This window comes from Lutra lutra, chromosome 3 (assembly GCF_902655055.1).
Source record: "Lutra lutra chromosome 3, mLutLut1.2, whole genome shotgun sequence".
NCBI lineage: Eukaryota > Metazoa > Chordata > Mammalia > Carnivora > Mustelidae > Lutra > Lutra lutra.
The window spans coordinates 63,361,636-63,381,565 of NC_062280.1; the positions used below are offsets into that span (position 1 = coordinate 63,361,636).

Here is a 19,930-nt window from a genome sequence, read left to right on the forward strand (position 1 = left end):
CAAGATGTTTTCAGGTAAACCTGAAATCACACCAAGTGAGAGAACAGTTCTTGGTTTTCATTCACAATTACAGATGCTGGTAGAGAAATACTGACAAATATTTCAACAAAACTTTCGTTTTATTTAATTTTTAATTTTATCAGAGTAATACATGTATGCATACTTTTAATACAGAGAAGAGCACATAGGACCTTTAATAAAAATAGCCAGCCCCTGCTCCATGGCCCCATTCTCAAAAGCAGTATTATATTTGTTCATGATATATACCCCCCCAATTTTTCAACTATCTACTCACTGTCTCGGTAATTTGAGATATCATTATTGATTGATTTCCCTGCATGAAAAATGAAGATCAAGTAGTCTAGTGCACCCCTCCCATCACACACTACAAATACATGTCCCCTCTTTCTGTCTTCCCACTATAGTTAGAACATACTCTGGGGTTAAGTCCATGTTTAAGATTTATATTAAATAACTATGCCTATCACTCACAGCTGAACCACATCACGTTTTATAACTTATATTTCTTTTCTTATATTTATTTTTGTTCTACGTGGACGTCAAATGGCCCTGTGCTGTTTTGTTTCCTTAGTTTCCTACACACCAATCCTTCACACGCCCTCAATATTCTGACACGGTTGTTAAACCCTTCGTGAAATTAGACATATCAGTGAACTATCAGTACCGCTTTTTCATGGACACAGTCTTCCTGGGGTCATTTGTCTTTTTGCACTCACGGCTGCTACACAGAGGCAGTCCTGGAAAGTTCCTCTGCCCGTACCCTGAATATCCCCATCCTGCTTATTTGTAATCTACCCATTTTAGTTTGGATTTCATGCCCTCCTCTTTTTTTATCAACTCCCTCATTTTGAAGAAACACATGGTTCAGTGGCCTTTTGAGAATGAGGATGTCAGAGGTACATATGTTGAAGTACTACAAATCAGAAACTCTATTTTGCCCTTAGGTCAGATTGTGGTTTGGCATGGTACAGAATGCAAGGTTGGAAATTACTTTCCCTTAGAATGTTGTACGTAGTGCTCCAACTGGAACGTGGCCTGCGTTGTTGTTGAGAGGTTCAGTGAATCTGAGCCCAGTTCGTACATCTTTGTCCTGAGAGCTGATTTTTCTCTCTGGAAAACTTTTAAAGCTTCCTAATGATGAGCCTTAATATGGGCTTTTCTTCCTTCCTTGTGCTAGACCCTTCGTATGCCTCTTTGATCTGAAAAATGTGTCGTTCAATTCCAAACTTTTTTATGCTATTGCTTTGATAATTTTGTCTCCTCTGCTTTATCTCTTCTCTGATTGTGGAACTCTTATTCATTGGGTATGAAGCCTCTGATGTTCTTGTTTTTTCTGTTCTATTTTCCATCTCTTTGCTTTGTATTTAGTTTTTGAAAGAGTTCCTCAAAATAATTCTTCTGTTTATATTTGTACTGTTACATTCTTTTTAATTTTAAGAACTCTTTTTTTTTAATGTTTCTTTTAAAAAGGATTTTGTTCTCGTTTCATGGAAGCAATATCCACTTTTGTCTCTGAAGATGTTATATAGAGACATTTACACTTCTACGGCTCCATGGAATGGCTTATAACATACAGTATAATGGTAAGGAGCTTAGACTCCACAATGAATTAAAATGCCAGTAGTGCCATTGATTATGACCGATGACCTTAAGCAAGTTACCTGACTTCTGCTTATCAATTTTCTTAGTAAAATATACATAATAAGAGTACCCATTGGATAGGGTTGTTGGAAGGTACAAGTGACATTAGTAGGTACTATGCAATTAGAAGGGTCTCTGGAAAATGGTAAACCTAGATAATATGTTATTGTATCCATTTCCTCTGAGTTCCTTTTTTCCCTGGTTTTGTTTGACTTAGTCTTCATCTTTTGTGTTAGATGCCTTCCTCCAATAACTGATGATCCTTGGCTGTGTGCTCACATGTGCGGGTAAAGAACTAAAAAACTGATGGAAGCTCTGTGTACTTTTGGACCCCTTACTTGCCATGTTGGAAACACAATTCCCTGAGGCTGTCATGCTAAAGAGACCACACTGAGGGTCCAGAGAGGGGCTTGAGGAGGGTTAGCTGTTGTAATCACTACCTGCAGCCACAAGACACCCACCTCACTGAATCAAGTCAACCCCCAAAGCCACGAGAGCTTATAACAGTAACAAATGAGTGCTGTTGATTTATGCCATTAAGCTATGCAACAGCAGAGAAATAATACAGAGAAGGAGAATGAGCCCCAAGATGAGCACGGACCCCAGCTAGTATCAGATGACTAGACAATTTAGTTGTCCAGAAACCCCCTCCTGGATCTCTATTCCTAGAGATCTACTAAAGAACATCCTTGTTTGAGTCTCCAAAGACATTAAAAATGTTTCTCTCTCCTCTGTTCAAAGTCAATTGTAGAATCACAGCTGTGAGGTATAAGAAGACAAGTCCCTCTAAGGCACTGTAATCACTTGTTCCCTAAGTATTGAGATAATGCGTAATAATAAACCACCTACAACAAACACAGTGTCATTTTTATCTTGATCGATAACACTCTTTTTCCCTTTGCATCCCATCACTTCTTTCACTCATCTAAATTCATTCGTGTGCCAGAAACAGGATTTCAGAAAAGAGATTCCTTTGCAAACTCAAAAGAGCACTTAAAATTCAGAGGGGGAAATGAGGTGAGAGTGTCAAAGAAGGCTTCTCAGAAGCTAAAACAATTCTTTGACAAGAGATGACCACAAGAATTAAGGCTTGACTTTTAGAAGCAGATAATTCAGCATGAAATGATGTGTAGTGTAATTGACAGAAGTCTAATTGTTTAAGCTATAGTGCAGTTATTACCTTGTGAGAGGGAGTTTTGGACTTTGAACATCTTGAAAGAGACCTTGGGTCTAAAACATATTTATTTCAAGTCAATAGATGTTACTTACATTTCACTGTCTATTTTATTTCCTCCACTGAGAATGAGATTAATCTTCGCCTAAAGAACTCACAGCTACAAGGATAGGTAAAGGCAGACAGTAGTCAAGGAGATCTCACAGGGGAGAAGGTAACTAAGCATCCAAACTGAAACCCTTAAACAGTTGCTAACCACGAAATCGGCCATTCAGAATGTAACTGTCAAATTCAACCACACTTACTGAAAATTTTACTTGGTGTTAACTTGAAATGTTTCAAAACTCTTAAGTTTAAGATGAATAGCTTACTAGTTTCATGGGGAAAATTTTCCCTATTCTAATTTTACTCCGTTATAGTGAACTATGGGGAGCTAGTGTAAGTTGCCTGGAAGACGTTTACTGAAACTGTCATCACCATTCCCTGGTTGAACCTTAACCTTCGGCTGTTAAGTGCTAGATGTATGAATATGTGGAGGATGAGGATCTATCCTATAAGAGACTTAGATTCAAAGAAAAACAGATTTATACCTTTTAAAATCTTAAACTGCCTCAGAAATGATTCAACCACTTTGATCTCCTTTTGAAGTGGTTGTCAGCTATGGGTTGTGGTCAAAGCAATTGTAAACTATGGAACAGAGCAGTGGTTTCTAACTTGAGCACACTAATCAGTATCACCGGGAGGGCTGGGTAAGACACAGATATCTGGGCCCCATTGTGGTTTTTGATTCAGTCAATCTGGAGGGGAGTCTGAGAATTTACATTTCAACTGGTTCCCAGGTGCTGCTGCTGCTGGTCAGGGACCACACTTTGAGAACCACTGAAACAGAGCCATCAAAACCATTATGAGGACTCATAAGTGGTGTGTGCATGCGCATGCGAGTGCGAGTGTGTGTGTGTGTGTGTGTGTATTATCAAATTATCCTGGGCTAGGAATCCATCTTAGCTGATTCTTTGGAAACAGTCAACGTTAAGAAGAAAGCACAGACCAGCCAAGTCCTCAAGGCGGAACCCAAAGGGCTGACAGAGTGCTGAGGAAATAAATGTGACAACATGTAACCTCCAACGTGCTTATATGGAAAAGAGCTCAAAGCATGCATGAAGATGGGAAAGTCATCAGTGATACTAGATCCAAGTTGGGCCTTGAGACTGTGTAAAGATTTGGACTTATCGGGGCGCCTGGGTGGCTCAGTGGGTTAAAGCCTCTGCCTTCAGCTCAGGTCATGATCCCAGGGTCCTGGGATCGAGCCCCGCATCGGGCTCTCTGCTCAGGCAGAGAGCCTGCTTCCTCCTATCTCTCTCTGCCTGCTTCTCTGCCTGCTTCTCTGCCTACTTGTGATCTCTGTCAAATAAATAAATAAAATCTTTAAAAAAAAAAGATTTGGACTTATCAAATTAAGTCAAAAGAAATTAATATTCAAAGAACTCAGTGCTATGACATCATAGATGTCGTAACTGGGGGATCTAAGGGGTTTTATTTTAACACAAATAGAGTCACTGAAAAGGGTAAAATCTTGACAAGTGTCTCTCAAATAGAAAACATCATCATCATCATCATTGTACTCATTATCATCACTATCTTTATTATTTAAATGAATTTGAATTGTGCTAAATAATTAACATATATTGTCTTACTTAAAGGCAACACTGTAAGATAGGTCTACTAAATCCATTTTAACTGAGAAGAAGGCTCTGAGACTTGACATGTAACAAGTGGCAAAGGTGGTATATGAATCCTAGTGCTTCTGACTCCAAAGTCTTACTGTGAAATAATTCTGGTAACATATATTTTAACAATTAAATTTTGACTCACTTAATTTCAAGTTATTAAAAAATTCAACAAAGTTTGTTGGGACCTGATGCTATTCCAAGAGCTTCCCATGGTTGTGTTACACTTTTATATTCCTCACTACCCATATGCAATAGGCAAGAGATAATGTCTTAGTGCCAAGCCTGCCCATGATAGGCAAAGGTTTTCCTTGATACCCCAGATTGCCTGTTAAAACCTTATCTGCCTCTGATGGCACTGTGAAGATTCATTTAGTCTCTTCATAGTCTTTGCATTCTTCACAATCTTATAAAAAGCTAAGACGACAAGGTCAAACCTATAACTTCTATCTAGATGTATTATCATCAAGTGAGAACATATTGTATCAAAGGAATAAATGCTGGGTGGTGAATTTTAATCCTTGACAAGTATCCCTAGAAGAGCCTTTGTGTATTTCTCCTTTGTAGAGCAGGGAAAGGAGATAGAGATAGAATGGCAGGATGTGCGGTAGAGAGTCATTTAGAAGAAAAGAGATGCTCTTTTGCGGTGAGGCCCTCGCTTTATTTATAATGAGTCCACCTCAGGATCAAGAGTTTTGTATTGTTAATTATTAATAATTATGGACTGTTATAAGTAATAAAATAGAAAGTTATTAGTCTTTATGTATTAACCAACATATATGTGTGTGTGTGTTATGAATTCACTCCTGTAAACATGTGCATGTGTGTTATAAATTTACCACTAAAAACATTAAACATCAATGGGGACAGTTATCTGTATCATGAGGTAAGATCCATCTGTCCAGGCAAAGGGCCTAGAGTGCTGGGAAATGGAGCCGGGTGGTTTCGTGGCCTACCACAAAGAGAGAACTTCCGCAATTGATGAAGGGTTCAAAGCTGAGTCAACTTTCCTATAACACAACCGCACTCAATTGAGCGCAAGAAGTCTTCAAGTATTTCGTTCAAGGTTGAGCAGCTTCAATGGCCAATTCGACTTAGAATGCCAAGAAGAATGACCCCATATTTCACTCATCTGTGTAGAGCCCAAGGAACTGTTCTAAATCACAAGAAATACCTTCCTTCTGGAACTGAAGAGTGACCCAGTCATCCCTACTACCTTCTATTTTCTCATTTCCTGGGCAAGGTAGTGGTAAAATTGAGGAGCACTAAAGACATTTTGTTTTCTCCTTGTCTTGGGATAAAATCATCTGCTATGGAGAAATGGTTATGAAACTTAATCAGGGCTTGAGGAAAAATCCCGCATCTGAAAACTTGTTAACACCCTTGTATCACAGCGACTGGTTTTTCTTTCTGAGAATGGCCTGAAGTAAACAGTCTTTGAAGATAGAACTTCATAGCAATCTCCAGAATGAGAAAGTGGGGCCTTACTCATTCATTTATTCTTTCAAGAAATATTTACTGGCTGACTTCTGGGTGGCATGGCATTCCCGGGTTTTCTTGTTGGGAGTTAAAGCAGAAAATGAGTGGCAGCTTAACCCTCACATTCCAGTGCCTGACGTTGAAAAACTGGAAAATGGAGGTCGGGCTTGGTTTTTGTTTCCTCCTAATATTTTTAGAAACCTCCTGCCAACTGAATTTCCTGGTGAAAGTATAAGATTTATTGTTCAATGACTGGGGAATTCCTGGATCCTTGGATGTCTAGGAGAGGGGATCAAGGTCACGGGCCACTGTGCCTCCCAAATGCTTTTGGTAAAGAGCTTGAGCTGGGAAGGTCAGAGAGTCATTCATTCTTTGGGCTTTGGTTTTCAAGTGTTCCCCCCACCACCAGGTTTTAAATGAACTTTAAGACAAAACCAAAACTACATCCAAAGAATTAAAGAGAGAACTTCCACAGAAAACATGATCATCAAATGTGAGATATCCCATCCAAAATTGCTAAAAATAGGAATTTGAACCAGGGTGGTCTGCTTCAAATGGCAAGGGATCTAAAACTCCATGTAAGAGTGTCAGACAAAATGCTTCCCCAGTTCAAAAGGGGAGATGATTTGTTTCTGCATGGACCCCATGCTATTGGATGTGTTTTGAGAAATGGTGCTATCCCAGTAAAATCAAGTGGCGCCACCTGGCCTTTATCCTAGAGGTGTGCCCTGGAGAGGCGCACACCTCTAAGTTTTTTCCTGTGTAGAAAGAGACAAGAAAGTTGATGGAACATTAAAGCCTCACTCTCCTCTTTTGATAAAGACATCTGTCAGGAATCACCCTGTAATTCCACAAGAATTAGTCATTGAGAGATCTACATCACTGAAGAACAGAAAAACCTGTTGATACAAGTTTCTTGTCAGGAATAATTTGGACTGACCAATCTGGCTCTTCTACCCAATTTGGCGACTGGTTCTTAAAGACGTGAACTTCTAGAGGTGTGTTTAGGTCATGGGTAGCTTTAATCATACGGAAGAACCCAACTGTTTTGACAACATTGAGGATATAATTTGTTTACAAGTGTCTATTTTACCTAAAAAGAAAGAAACAGCAAGCTCCATTAGAGCTCGAGTCGTGCCTCCGTGGCATACAGCAGGTTCCAAATAAATAAGGAAGCAAGTAAGTAAGTAAGTAAGTAAGTAAGTAAATAAACGCCAGCAAAAACCTGTGAAAAGATTTATATAGTTCTATTTTGGGGACTTTTAATGATGAGGAATGTGGCAAGAATTAGATGGAATAATAAGAAGAAATGCAGCCTTTAATTTATTATGTTATTCCACATAATTTGAAGATTAAGCGAGTATGCCGAGAAGGCAGATCTGGAGAAATCTGCAGAGAAATGGAGCAGTAGCCTTATCACCCAGAGTCTGCCTTATCTCTGGCCTTCGTGTTAAGACAATGTGTTTCCTTATTGCTCCAATCTATTTTTCTATTATTTGTACTTAAAAGCATCACAACTGGTTCAACATCAGTGCGTTTACTTCCACTGGAGCAAATTCCTTTTATTCATCAGAAGTGCATTTGTCTCCTATTCTAGACACCACTTTTTTATGTTGGAAGATCTAGGGAGCCAGATTAGTCATCAGATGATTCTCCCCCCCACCCACCCAACCTCCATATCTTTAACTCTCTCTACCTCTATCTTCTTCTCTTTCTCTTTCTCTTTTTCTTTCTCTTTCTCTCTTTCTCCTTCCTGAGATAGAGTCTTTTTAAAGGAAATGGGCTAGTTATGGGATAGTTTTCTAGAGGATGTTAACTCAGTCTAGAATTCCTATTGAAATATTGCTATTCAGAAACAGAGAGCACCTCTCTAGTGCCTGGGAAATTCAATATACTCCAGAGCAAGACTTTTATTTCCTCTTGGACAATGGTAGAGACCTTTGTCCTTGTCTTCGTCTTTACTGCTATGTATATAGACCATCAGGATTAAAAAAAAAAAATGATAACAACATGAGCCTCAAATGTGAGCAGGGAAATTTCCTAGTAGCCATATTTTTAAAGATTTTATTTATTTGTCAGAGAGAGAGGGAGAGAGAGCAAGCACAGGCAGACAGAATGGCAGGCAGAGGCAGAGGGAGAAGCAGGCTCCTGCTGAGCAAGGAGCCCGATGCGGGACTCGATCCCAGGACGCTGGAATCATGACCTGAGCCGAAGGCAGCTGCCTAACCAACTGAGCCACCCAGGCGTCCCCATATTTTTAAAAGTAAAGAGAAACAGGTGAAGTTAAATTTAATGATATATTTTTAAATCCATTGTATCTAAAATATCACTTCAACATGTAGTCAATATAAAATTATTTTTTCAATATGAAATTATTGTTATTTTGCATTCTTATTTTTGCACTAAATCTTTGAATATCTGTGAAATCTTATTTTACTTTTCTAGCACTCCTCAATTTGGACGAGTCACATTTCAAGTGCCTTGCAGTGCAGTTGTAGCTGAACACAAATCTTTACTTCCGTTAACAGCCCAAGACACATAGATATATAACATTTGACTAGGTAGCTGCATTACCTTGTTGTTGCAATCATCTTCAGACTGCTGTCAGTCCATCCTTTTATCTGATCTAATGCAGTCTTACGTGTGTCATAGCTTTTGTTTTGTTTTGTTTTTAAGTAGGCTCCATGTCCAACATGAACTCACGACTCTGAGATCAAGAGTCACAGGCTCTACCTACTGAGCCAGCCAGCACCCTGTGTGTCATAGTTTCCAATAGTAAGTGAACAAGCCAGTCTTCCCGATAGATATAAGGGAAGTCATTTATCTTTATCCAAGGATTTCCTTATTAGTCCTTATAATACATATTACATTATATAGAATATATATACATATATATATACATAATATATGTATAGAGAGATTATATTCTTTATTTCAAAAAGTGACTGAATGTTAGTTTTACAGCTATTAGATGGAATGTTATAATTCATCCTAGGAACCCTACTTTTAAACTATGTATCAACCAAAAGTAAATATGTCTAAAGTGTCTGTTTATTCATGATAAACAAAATAGCTAATGTAGCAAACAAAGTAAAGTTTGCTTTACCATCCCGAGAAGGAGATGAACTGAGTGTCCAAGGGACTCTGCCACAGTGAAAAGAGCGTGGCCATCAGCCAAGACAACTTGGTGATACTGCTTACGAGCTGTGCGACATTGGGCATATTTGTTAACTCCTCTTCATCTCAGTTTCCATACCTGTAGAACTAGAATGACAACACACCAAGATGGAGACTGTGAGTTTTATCCCAATATCCATTCTCCCTTTCTTTATCAGCCAAGACTCCCCAAAAGTTAGCTGGACAATAGGATGCCCAAAGTTAAGTCCACAGTCCCAACCTCCCTTGCAGTTAGATGTGTTCGTGCGATTAATTTCTCCCCAAAGAGGTGAAAATGGAGGTGGTGTCTGCAGCTTCCAGGAAGTTTCCATAAAAAGAAGAAGGAGATTGACTTTTGGCTTCCCATTTTCTCCCCTTCTGCGGGCTGGGATTTAGACACAGCGGGTGGAGCTGAATCACCAGTTTTGAAAAATGAGAGGTAAGCAAAGTCTGGGGCATAGCGGAGCAAGAACAGGAACCTGGGTCACTTAGGATTACAAAATCACTGCCGACACCCTAGATCATTTGCCCAGACTCCTATAGAAGAAAAAAAATGCATATTTCTATTTTGTTTGAGATATTTATTTTCTGTTACTTGCTGCTGAACCTAATGCATGCCTAATCCATAAGGTGGTTTTAGATATTAAATGAGATAGTGTATGTCAAGTACTTTGTACAGTTCCTGGCACAAGGGAATGTCAGTGTCAATATCTGATTGCTGCTATTATTATTAGGATAAAATAGCTCCATAAGACCATCTAAGGGTCAAATGAAAATTATAATCTTAATCTGTAAATCTAAAAATCTAAATGTTGGTCATAATTATTATCATCATTATTTAGTTATTATAAGGAATTAAATAACTGCTAGCACAATCTACTTGGATCAGTTTATCTAGTCCAATAAAAATACAGATGCAGACTTCATTACTTTCTTTAGGTTTACTTAATTTTAGTTAATTGTGAATGTTTAGAGGCTTGTTATTATATCTATGCTTTAAAACTGATGAAATGCTCATTTGAGTAATATAAAGGAAATATATAGAACACAACGAAACTATGACCTCATTTATTTATTTACTTTTACCTTTAAAAAGTTCGCCATTATAGGGGCGCCTGCGTGGCTCAGTGGATTAAAGCCTCTGCCTTCAGCTCAGGTCGTGATCTCAGGGTCCTGGAATCGAGCCCCGTATTGGGCTCTCTGCTCGGCAGGGAGCCTGCTTCCTCCTCCTCTCTCTCTCTCTCTGCCTACTTGTGATCTCTATCTGTCAAATAAAATAAATAAAATCTTAAAAAAAAAAAGTTCGCCATTACAAAAATCAATGTAGTGTTTGTAGTTAAAGTACAATTACAAAATCTTAAGTAAAACGAGAGTCCATCTCCTTCCTTCTCGTTCCCACACGGTTCTTTTTTCTTCTTTAAGATATTTATTTATGTATTTATTTATTTATGTATTTGTGAGAGAGAGAGAGAGATCTCAAGCAGGGGGAAGATGCAGAGAAAGAAGCAGGGGACCCGATGTGGGACTTGATCCCAGGACCCTGGGTTCATGACCTTAGCTGAAGGCAGATGCTCAACGGGCCGAGCCACCCAGGCATCATCCCCACCCCATTCTTTAGAATTAACTGAATTAACAGTTTAACTCATAATTCCTTGTAGGTAAATATTTATTTTTTGTATAGTAACATAGACACACATTTTCTCTTTACAAAACAAATGCAATCATTTTTGCAGAAAGTTCAAAATTGCAGAAAAGGAAATTTTGCAATAGCTTTCGGGTTTTGTTTCATTTTGTTTTCCCATTTAAAATATCCCTTGAACATCTTTCTGTGTCAGTACATATCCATCTATCTCATTTTTAAACATTTTCTAGGGAGTCATTTAAACTTTTTACTTATGAGTTATTGTAAAATTATTTGTGAATCAAAGGAGATTCCCCTTGAAATAAAATAATAGCAGGTAGAGCTCTGTGCACTGTGAGGATTTCATTAGATGATTCAGGAGAGTGCTTAGCCTAAAGTCTGCACATAGTAAAAGATTACTAGGTATAAATATTAGTTATTATGGTATTGATGATAATGATAGTTAAAGTTGACCATTTCTCTGAGCTAAAAGTCAATAAATTGCTATTTCAAAGAAATGGTTTCTTATCCTCTATATCTATAAAACATTACTCAATATGTATAGTATTCCTCATATTTTCAGTTTAGACCCTCCTTGGGCTCTGTTCTATGGTGAGGTGGGTGTCATATCCTGGAGGACTTCCAGCCTGAGCTTGGTTCTCTCCAGGAGCTGCTCAGCCTTTGACTATCCAGCTTGGTGCCAAAACTGAACAAAAAATATAGTCCACCCATCTGCCAGCTGCTGAGGCAGCAAAGAAGGCTTTTAGTTTCTAGGGCATTTGGGAACCTAAATGATCCCTTGTTGGAAGAAGAGACGCCTGCTGGGTTGGGCCTGTGGGACCAGTGGGGATTAAATGGGCCTAATGGCTCCTGAATAGCTACCAGGCAACCAGTGACACAGACTCCCCCGGGGAAGATGAGTCACAGTGTGCAGTGGGTAGCAAGTCCCTGGGAGGAGCCAACTGGGGGTGTCTGCTCCATGGAAGGGGCCTGATGATGTGGACCAATGGCTCTGGGGCAGAGGGAGAGGGCTGTGACAGGAGCTATCACTCAGAAGGGGCAAATGGGAAAACCACCTTGAAAGATGGTAGCCTTCACCTTGTAAATCTCCTAATTTGCCATTCCCCCAAATGTCTTAAGTACAATTATACCAGAGCTTGAAAAACAGACTAAATTAGGGGGGGAAATGAAATCAAATTATTTCAAACAAACACACAATTCTGTCTTCAAAGATGTTAGGTGCCCAGGTAAATAATGTTAAAAATAAATCCAAGAGCACCTCATTTTCTAAAACTGGAGTGTTCAGGAATTCATATGTATTTGAGTAGTAATGTTTTTCAGAACATTTCTGATTTCTTGTGAAGCTGGAGCCTTGAATGGTCCTACCTGGATGAGAAATAACAGTGGACTCAGTACCATCATAGACTTTTTTGTTATTGTGGCATTTGAGGGCCTGAAATCCATCTCTCATTGCTCTTGAAAAACTCTGGGTCTTAAAGAAGGAATGTCTTTCTGTAATGTATCCACCAGGGATGGGAAGCCTTTTGATAATTCCCACAAAGTCTTTGCTGGCGGAGGTCTTGCATGGACAGGCTGAGAGACACAGGTTTGGATCTCAGTGGAAATGCATGCCACCACCATCATTCCTGTTCATATAAAGCCATTCTCAATCCAATAAACTCATAGAATCATGGCACTTAGAACTTGTGAAGTATCTTAGAAATTACCAATTTGAATTCATTTTATAGAGGAGGTAACTGAGCCATGGAGAAAAGTTTTGCCTAAGTTTAGATACCTAATAATAATTTTATTTAAGGACATTATAATATAATCTTTTATGAGTTTGTTTAAAGTCCCATTTTTAATAATGTATCACTAAAACTTTACTGTGTGTTTATTGAGGTTTAAGCTGTAACGTCAAGTAGACAGGTGAAAATAAAGGCAATTCTTCTTACTGCTTAGGTCATAAAAAATGTTGGTTCTCGGTATAAACTTTCTTAGTCTGCTATTTTACTAGTATTCAAGATTTCCAGTTTAAAATGTTGTAGTCACTTCCTCTGAGAAATCTTTCCTTTCCTCTCCAGAATAGGTTGGGAATCCTTCCCATGTGCCTACCCATCACCTTGGCTTTCTCTCTGATAACATTTGTAATATTATATTATAGTTGTCATTTAAATTTTGATTCCCTATGACCTGAGCTCTATCAAATGAAGGAGCCAAATAAGAGAGGTACAAAAACTGTAAAGAATTAAATAGTTACAAAATTTATAAAATTTATAATTACAATTTAAAAATAATAATTACAAAAATTAATTTACAAAGTTTTAAGATTTTTAAGTAAGTAGGACAGAACGCAACACTGTTAACAGGGTTCTCTGTCTTTGCCTTTATGTGCCTATTTACATGTGGGGGTGTGGGAGGTATGTGGCTAACACCATCTAGGGGACATTTCATGTTTCCTGCCTCCTGAAGTTCACGTCTTTCTGTAATTATCTCCCCTTGCATGTGGCCAGGACCTTTGAACTTTTTTGAACCAAAGAATATGGCAGAGGTAAGGAGGTATTACTCTTGAGATTATGTTACCTTATATAAAACTGCCTGGCAAGCAGACTACTCTAGAGGCTGTCCTTGCTGGTTCTAAGATGGAAGCCATGGGAAAGCCTGTATGTCAAGGAGCTGCATGTGGCCTCTAGGAAATGGGGGTGGCTGCTAGGAACTGAGGGCAGCATCCAGCTGACACTCAACAAGAAGCCAGGATCTTCAGTCCTACAACCGCAAGGAAATGAGTTCTGTCAACAACATGAATAAACTTGGAAGAAGATTCTTCCCTATTTAAGCTTCCAGATAAGAATACAGCCCACACTGGGGAGGGTATGTGCTATGGTGACTGCTGTGAATTGTGTAAGATTGATGTATCACAGACCTGTATCCCTGAAACGAATAATACACTACATGTTAAAAAAAAAAAAAATACAGCCCAGCTGACACCTTGCTTGCAGCTTTGTAAAACCAAAGAAAAGGACCCAACTAGGTCATGCCTAGACTCCAGACTCACAGAAATTGCGAGATAATAAATGTGCGCTGCTTTCAGCCACCAAATTTGTGGTGATTGATCACACAGTAAGAGATAACTAGTAGAAAGTGTTAGTTTATAAAGATGCTGCATAAAAACTATGTCTCCATTGGAAGGAAGGAAGGAAGGAAGGAAGGGAGGAAAGGAAGAAGGGAGGGAGAGAGAAGGGAGGGAGGAAAGAAGGGGGGGAGGGAGGAAGGAATATAGCTTCAGTTAAAGTTTTTAGATTTTTTTAGAGGATTTATTTGGTCACTTTAAAATCAGTTTAGAAAACACCCAAAGAAGTTACCTTAAGAGATTTTAAGAAAATAGCAAACATCAAATATCTATCTGATCTGGGAGGTTCAGGCAAATTTTTATGGGTGAATTCTATGAATATATAGGACTGGAGAAGATCTTAAGAACTTAAAACAGGTGATTTGTGTTTGTCTTCAGGTAAGGTTGTCCCTAAACCTTTCCAAACATACACTGACAATGATGATGATGACTTGAATGTTATGAGGTTCCATTTATTGAGTTCCTAGTACACATCACACAGAATAGGAAGCAACCAACTTCTACAGAGCACTTAAAATTGTTCATGTATTGTACTGTGAACTTTATATAAATAATCCTATATTAAATAACAATAAGTTTTTCACAATAAGACATAAGTATTTTCCCCCATTTTACGCACACACGTGTGCTCACATGCTTGGCATGTATGCAAAGAGACACATGGAAAGATAGTGCTTTACTCCAAGTCAACGAGCAATTAAATTGTGAAACTGTGATTAAATACATAATTAACAGTTCTCACTACCTGGAAATTTCCCCAAACAATGTGATTTCTAACTTTCATGCCATATTTTAAACCCAATGTTGCTACAGATGCAAAAAAAAAAAAGAAAGAAAGAAAAGAAAAAAAAACAATTCACAGAAGAAAACTGCAAATGACTTTTAACTATACAGTTCAATAGTACCCCCTCAACTAGCAGTCAGAGAAACATTTATACTCATCAGGTTGGTAAAAGTTAAAACATTCAGTAATAGCAAGTGTTGGTGAGTCTGATTAGATCAATTTGCTGTATTTGGAGAGAGATTCCCCATGCATAGCTCCAAGACTTAACACTAGGGTCTGTGACATAGTTTGTAGAAGCTAGTAGCTGGTGTCAACCTAGATCTATCATTGGAAGAATGGATAATTAAAATGTGTTAGATGTCTCCTATGAAATAACGTGCAGTGGTTAGAAGCAATGAATTAGTACATATAGCATCATTTTAAAAATATAGCATTGAATGAATTAAAGGAACGGGAGAGAATGCAATCTACAGTACAGTACCACTTATGTATATTAAGACACGGATACATACTGGTTTTATTTTTAGAAGTCATTTACAATAATCTGTATTGAACTCATTAAAAATGGCTGCCTGTAGGGGAGAGAAAGATAGATGGTAGGTGTCAGGGGAGGGATAGGGAATAGATTGAAAGAAAAAAAATATGAAGGAAAATAAAGGTGGGGTCTTGACCAGACTAATAATTGTTAATTATGAACTAATTAATATATCTCTTAGCATTTGAGATTCCCCAAAAGACAACTAAAAATGCTGTGGAATGAAGCTTTATTATTATTGGCTAAAGACCTTATGTGAATCTTGGATATTTGAATTTAAAAATATGGGTACACAACTTTTTTTTAAAAAGACTTTATTTATTATTTGACAGCGAGAGACACAGCGAGAGAAGGAACACAAGCAGGGGGAGCAGGAGAGGGAGAAGTAGGCTTCCCTCTGAGCAGGGATCCCGATGCAGGACTCAATCCCAGGACCCTGGGATCTTGACCTGAGCCGAAGGCAAACACTTAAAGACTGAGCCAGCCAGGTGCCCTGGGTACCCAACTTTTTACTGGAAAGAAGAGTCACATCAGGATAATGCACACTGAAATGCTGAGGGGAAGAGAGATATTTTTTTTCCTAAAAATAAAGTGGGTAATTTCTTAGATTTGTACTTGGAGAAAACACAATGACAAATATTTTGGCAAGGTGTTAGAGCTTACTCATTCGTCTTGTCTTAATGGAAGAGAATCTGATGAAATCATTACATTTGAGCAGAGCAATCTTAAGAGTAGATAACACTCTATGTATAAACAGCCAAAAGAGACTTTCAGCTTGGGTTTCACGGTGCATCCCACTTATATATTCTCTAACCAATAACTGTGGGATCATACTCAGGTCTATGTGAATATCCAGCTCAACAAGGCAGGGCACACCAGTGGATTTTTTTTTTTTTTAAATCCCAGTCAGTCTGAGTTCACAGGGAAGAAATTACAAGGCATAGCTGAAGTATGTCTTTTCCAAACCATTACACATATTTGTGTAATTGTTTAGACCTATAAAATTGTTTAGACCTATAGTTCAGAATACATTTTCAATCTGGTGTTTTAGAACTCACTTAAGAAGTCACAAATTATAAATGAATGAATGAATAAACAAATAAACCAATGAAAGCAAGGCAAATGAAAATAGAAAATACAAGGTATATGTCTTTGCTATAAATAAAATGATCACCGTTGGCTATGAATTTAAGGGAGTATGTCCCACAATAAATGTTAGCATTTGCTGAAAATGATTTTTTTGCCTATTTTGAAAAGCAGCCGATAGATGGAGGATAAAGAAAAGGTGAGTAAGAAATATAACATCACAGAGAACATTAGCATGGACCCTGTGCAAGGATGACATGGAAATTCACAAAGCATTCCATATTTAAAAAAGAGAGAGAGAGAAATTACTCCATTTATCTATACCTTTGGAGAATGATGAGATGTTTTATATAAGTGATTGATCACTTAGCCTAATGACTACTTTTTTTTTTAGTTCACCCTCATCTTTTTCTTAATGTAAACACTTTCTGTAGAATTTTCTAGTTTGTACAATGGTTAGAAATTAATAATACAACTTTAGGCATAAGATCTCAGGTATCCATCAACTCTGATGTAACCCAGTAATGTCTGCAAGGGCCTTTAGGGTGTAAAGGCTTAACATTACACAAATAGCCCTGAATTCCACATGTTACAAACCTTATCTGTTTTTTATTGGTATCTTCCTTCTCAGTCTCTGTCATTTCCTCCTGCCATGATTGTTTCAGCTCTTCTGAACTTTCTTGGCCATCCCCATGCCTACGACATTCACATCTTTTACATCAGAATAGAATCCATGGACTTTGTGACAACCACGTAGAGTAGTTATTTTTTCTTACTTCCTGGTGTGCGTATCCAACTCAAATAGCCAAGGCAAATTCTGAAAGAGTAGTGCTACCCAGATTAGAAAATCCCTTCTGACTGTAATTATCTTAAATCAAACTGTCACGATTTTTATTAGGGTTTTCCTGACTACTAATAGGTAAATGTGTCCCATTTGGAATTTATAGTTCATTTCATTCTATAAGGTGATCAACCAAAACACCAGATAAAATTTTATTGGTACCTATTTTATTGTGCTACCCCTGCATTTTACTAGTGAGTTCAAAATAAGGTTTTTTTTTTTCTTTGTTCTCTTCTGCTAACTCCAAAAATTTCCAGAGGCTAATAAAACCTGAATTTTCATAAGTCCTAGCTATAGCAACAGCAAAATTTAGCATAGCTGAAGAGATATGAATAAAACTTCCCAGGCTTTTTTTTTTCTTCTCATTAGAATGCTACTCTCCAGATACACAAAGTAAGCCTCATGAATGAAGCTATGTCTATATGCTTAGCAGTAGAACTGTAACAAAATTTCAGTGAACAACTTTTCACTGGAGGCCCTCTAAAGTTGAGCTTTTATCATGTCGGACAGCACATAAACTGTGACCTACAAACATAAGCCTTTCAAACACTAAATACAATGCCCTGTTGGTAGTAGGTACTTTATAAATAGTAGAGAACCATTCCCCTTCCCTTACTCCTTAAAATAACTTTAACCAGTAACATTTCAACCTCATTTTTCAGAATGGAAATTAAAAATAACAATAATCAGTTGGCCCTACTTAGAATAAAAGAAGGTACATCTAACTACCTAGGCTGGTTCCAGAAGCTCAGTGGTAAAACTGTTTCTGAATTGGTCTGCGTTCTTTCAACTTAGGGGTTTCCAGAAGTATCCGCCACATTCCCTCTTTGCAGGACTGTAATTGTTGGAGTTGAGGAAGGGTTGGGTGGTCGGGGTTGTGCACCATGTCATGCACCGCCAAGTCAATCAAATGGCCATCAGAACAGCGTGAGGACAAACTGCCCACATGAGCAAATCTGGGTCTGTAAGCACAGTCAGAGTGTACCCAGGAGAGCAACATGTTAAAGATCTAAAAAGCATAAACTGCAATATGCTGGATTCCCACAGTCACCCTCCAAGTCAATAATGTCTTCAATCAGTATTAATGAAAGGTCCTTTCTCAGAGGCTCACATGCTATTTTTGTGAAAGGAAAAAATATGCTAGAAGACTATTTTCTAATTCCTATCTTTGTTTCTTTAATATTATTAAATAATAATGTACAGTGAACTCTGATGTCATACTGAGACAATACTTCTGTGTAAATCTCATATTTTTATTATACTCTCAAGTCACAAATAAGACTCTATCACAAATTTACATGTGATGCATAGTCCCCAAAGAAAGAACTTCATTCCCTAAAAAATTTGGGCATATTTCTGAGTAGTAACATTCAAATCAAGATTACCAATGAGTGGGGCACCCGGGTGGCTCAGAGGGTTAAAGCCTCTGCCTTCAGCTCAGGTCATGGTCTCGGGGTCCTGGGATCAAGCCCTACATCGAGCTGTCTGCTCAGCAGGGAGCCTGCTTCCTCCTCTCTCTCGGACTGCCTCTCTGCCTACTTGTGATCGCTCTCTGTGTGTTAAATAAATAAAAATCTTAAAAAAAAAAAAAGTCCTGTGTGTATTAAAAAAAAAAAAGATTACCAACAAGTGATAGGTGACCGTTTTCAATGAAGAAAACTATAGAAAACAATTGAATCAGTTTACCATTTGTAGCAGAAATAAAATAAATAAAATAATACTTGATGTATTCCGTGATACTTTAAAAACTTCCCAATCATGGCAAATGCAAAAAGAAGCCTATGCATATCTAACATCTAATATTTTTCTCATGATATACATATAAAGTACAAGAACTCTCATGGCAATCAAAAGTTTTTGTAATTTTTAAAGTTGATTTAAGAATGTCCAGTGGAGGGGCGCCTGGGTGGCTCAGTGGGTTAAAGCCTCTGCCTTCGGCTCAGGTCATGATCCCAGGGTCCTGGGATTGAGCCCCGCATTTGGGCTCTCTACTCAGTGGGGAGCCTGCTTCCTCCTCTCTCTTTCTCTCTCTGCCTGCCTCTCCGCCTACTTGTGATTTCTCTCTCTGTGTCAAATAAAAATCTAAAAAAAAAAAAAAAAAAAAGAGTGTCCAGTGGAAAGCCACTTTTAAAGCATAACATTACAATAATTAAAACATGTAGAGTTCATTAAATTTAAGAATATTCTTTTATTTTCCACCTTAGAGGTCAACAATTAATCCATGTTATTATAATTTATTTTGTCATCTACCTCAATTTCAAACTTGCAGGATTAACTTATCTGCAACTTTACTTTAATATTCTTGGGTTCAAAGTTCTTTCTAGGTTTCTGAAAATACTGGTATTTTTCTTCCCCTTGTATAGGAGGAGGTGCTTTTTTTGGAAGGATGGGAGTTGTCTTTAAAAAAAGAAAAAAAAACATGAAATGTGAGTGGGCATTCAATTACACAACATTTTAGCTTAAAATGAGAGGGGATGGTTGTGGGAAATATTCACAAAAAGTTATCTGTCTTGCAGACTCTTCAATTCGTTCATTTTATATGATTCTGAAGTGTAACCTCCGTCAGATCCCCTAGGAGAACAACCGTCCAACAGCATTATATTAAGGACAGTAAATAAGGCTGTTCCAAAGACCAGCCAAAAGCTGGGGCTCCCGTCAGTGGCCATGACTGAAGCTCATCATGGTTTGGATGCTGCGGCCGAAACCTCAAGCCTTATGCGCTGAGCAACAATGAA

General features: G+C 38.1%; 1 protein-coding gene and 1 pseudogene across 1 annotated transcript in view; one reads left to right on the forward strand and one right to left on the reverse strand.

Annotated features, from left to right (window-relative positions):
* The window catches only part of LOC125095498 (sodium channel protein type 3 subunit alpha), a 1,188,574-nt gene that overhangs the window by 671,867 nt on the left and 496,777 nt on the right, over positions 1-19,930 (reverse strand). The gene's annotated exons all lie outside the window — the stretch shown is intronic.
* On the forward strand, positions 16,555-16,641 carry LOC125096630 (uncharacterized; annotated as a pseudogene).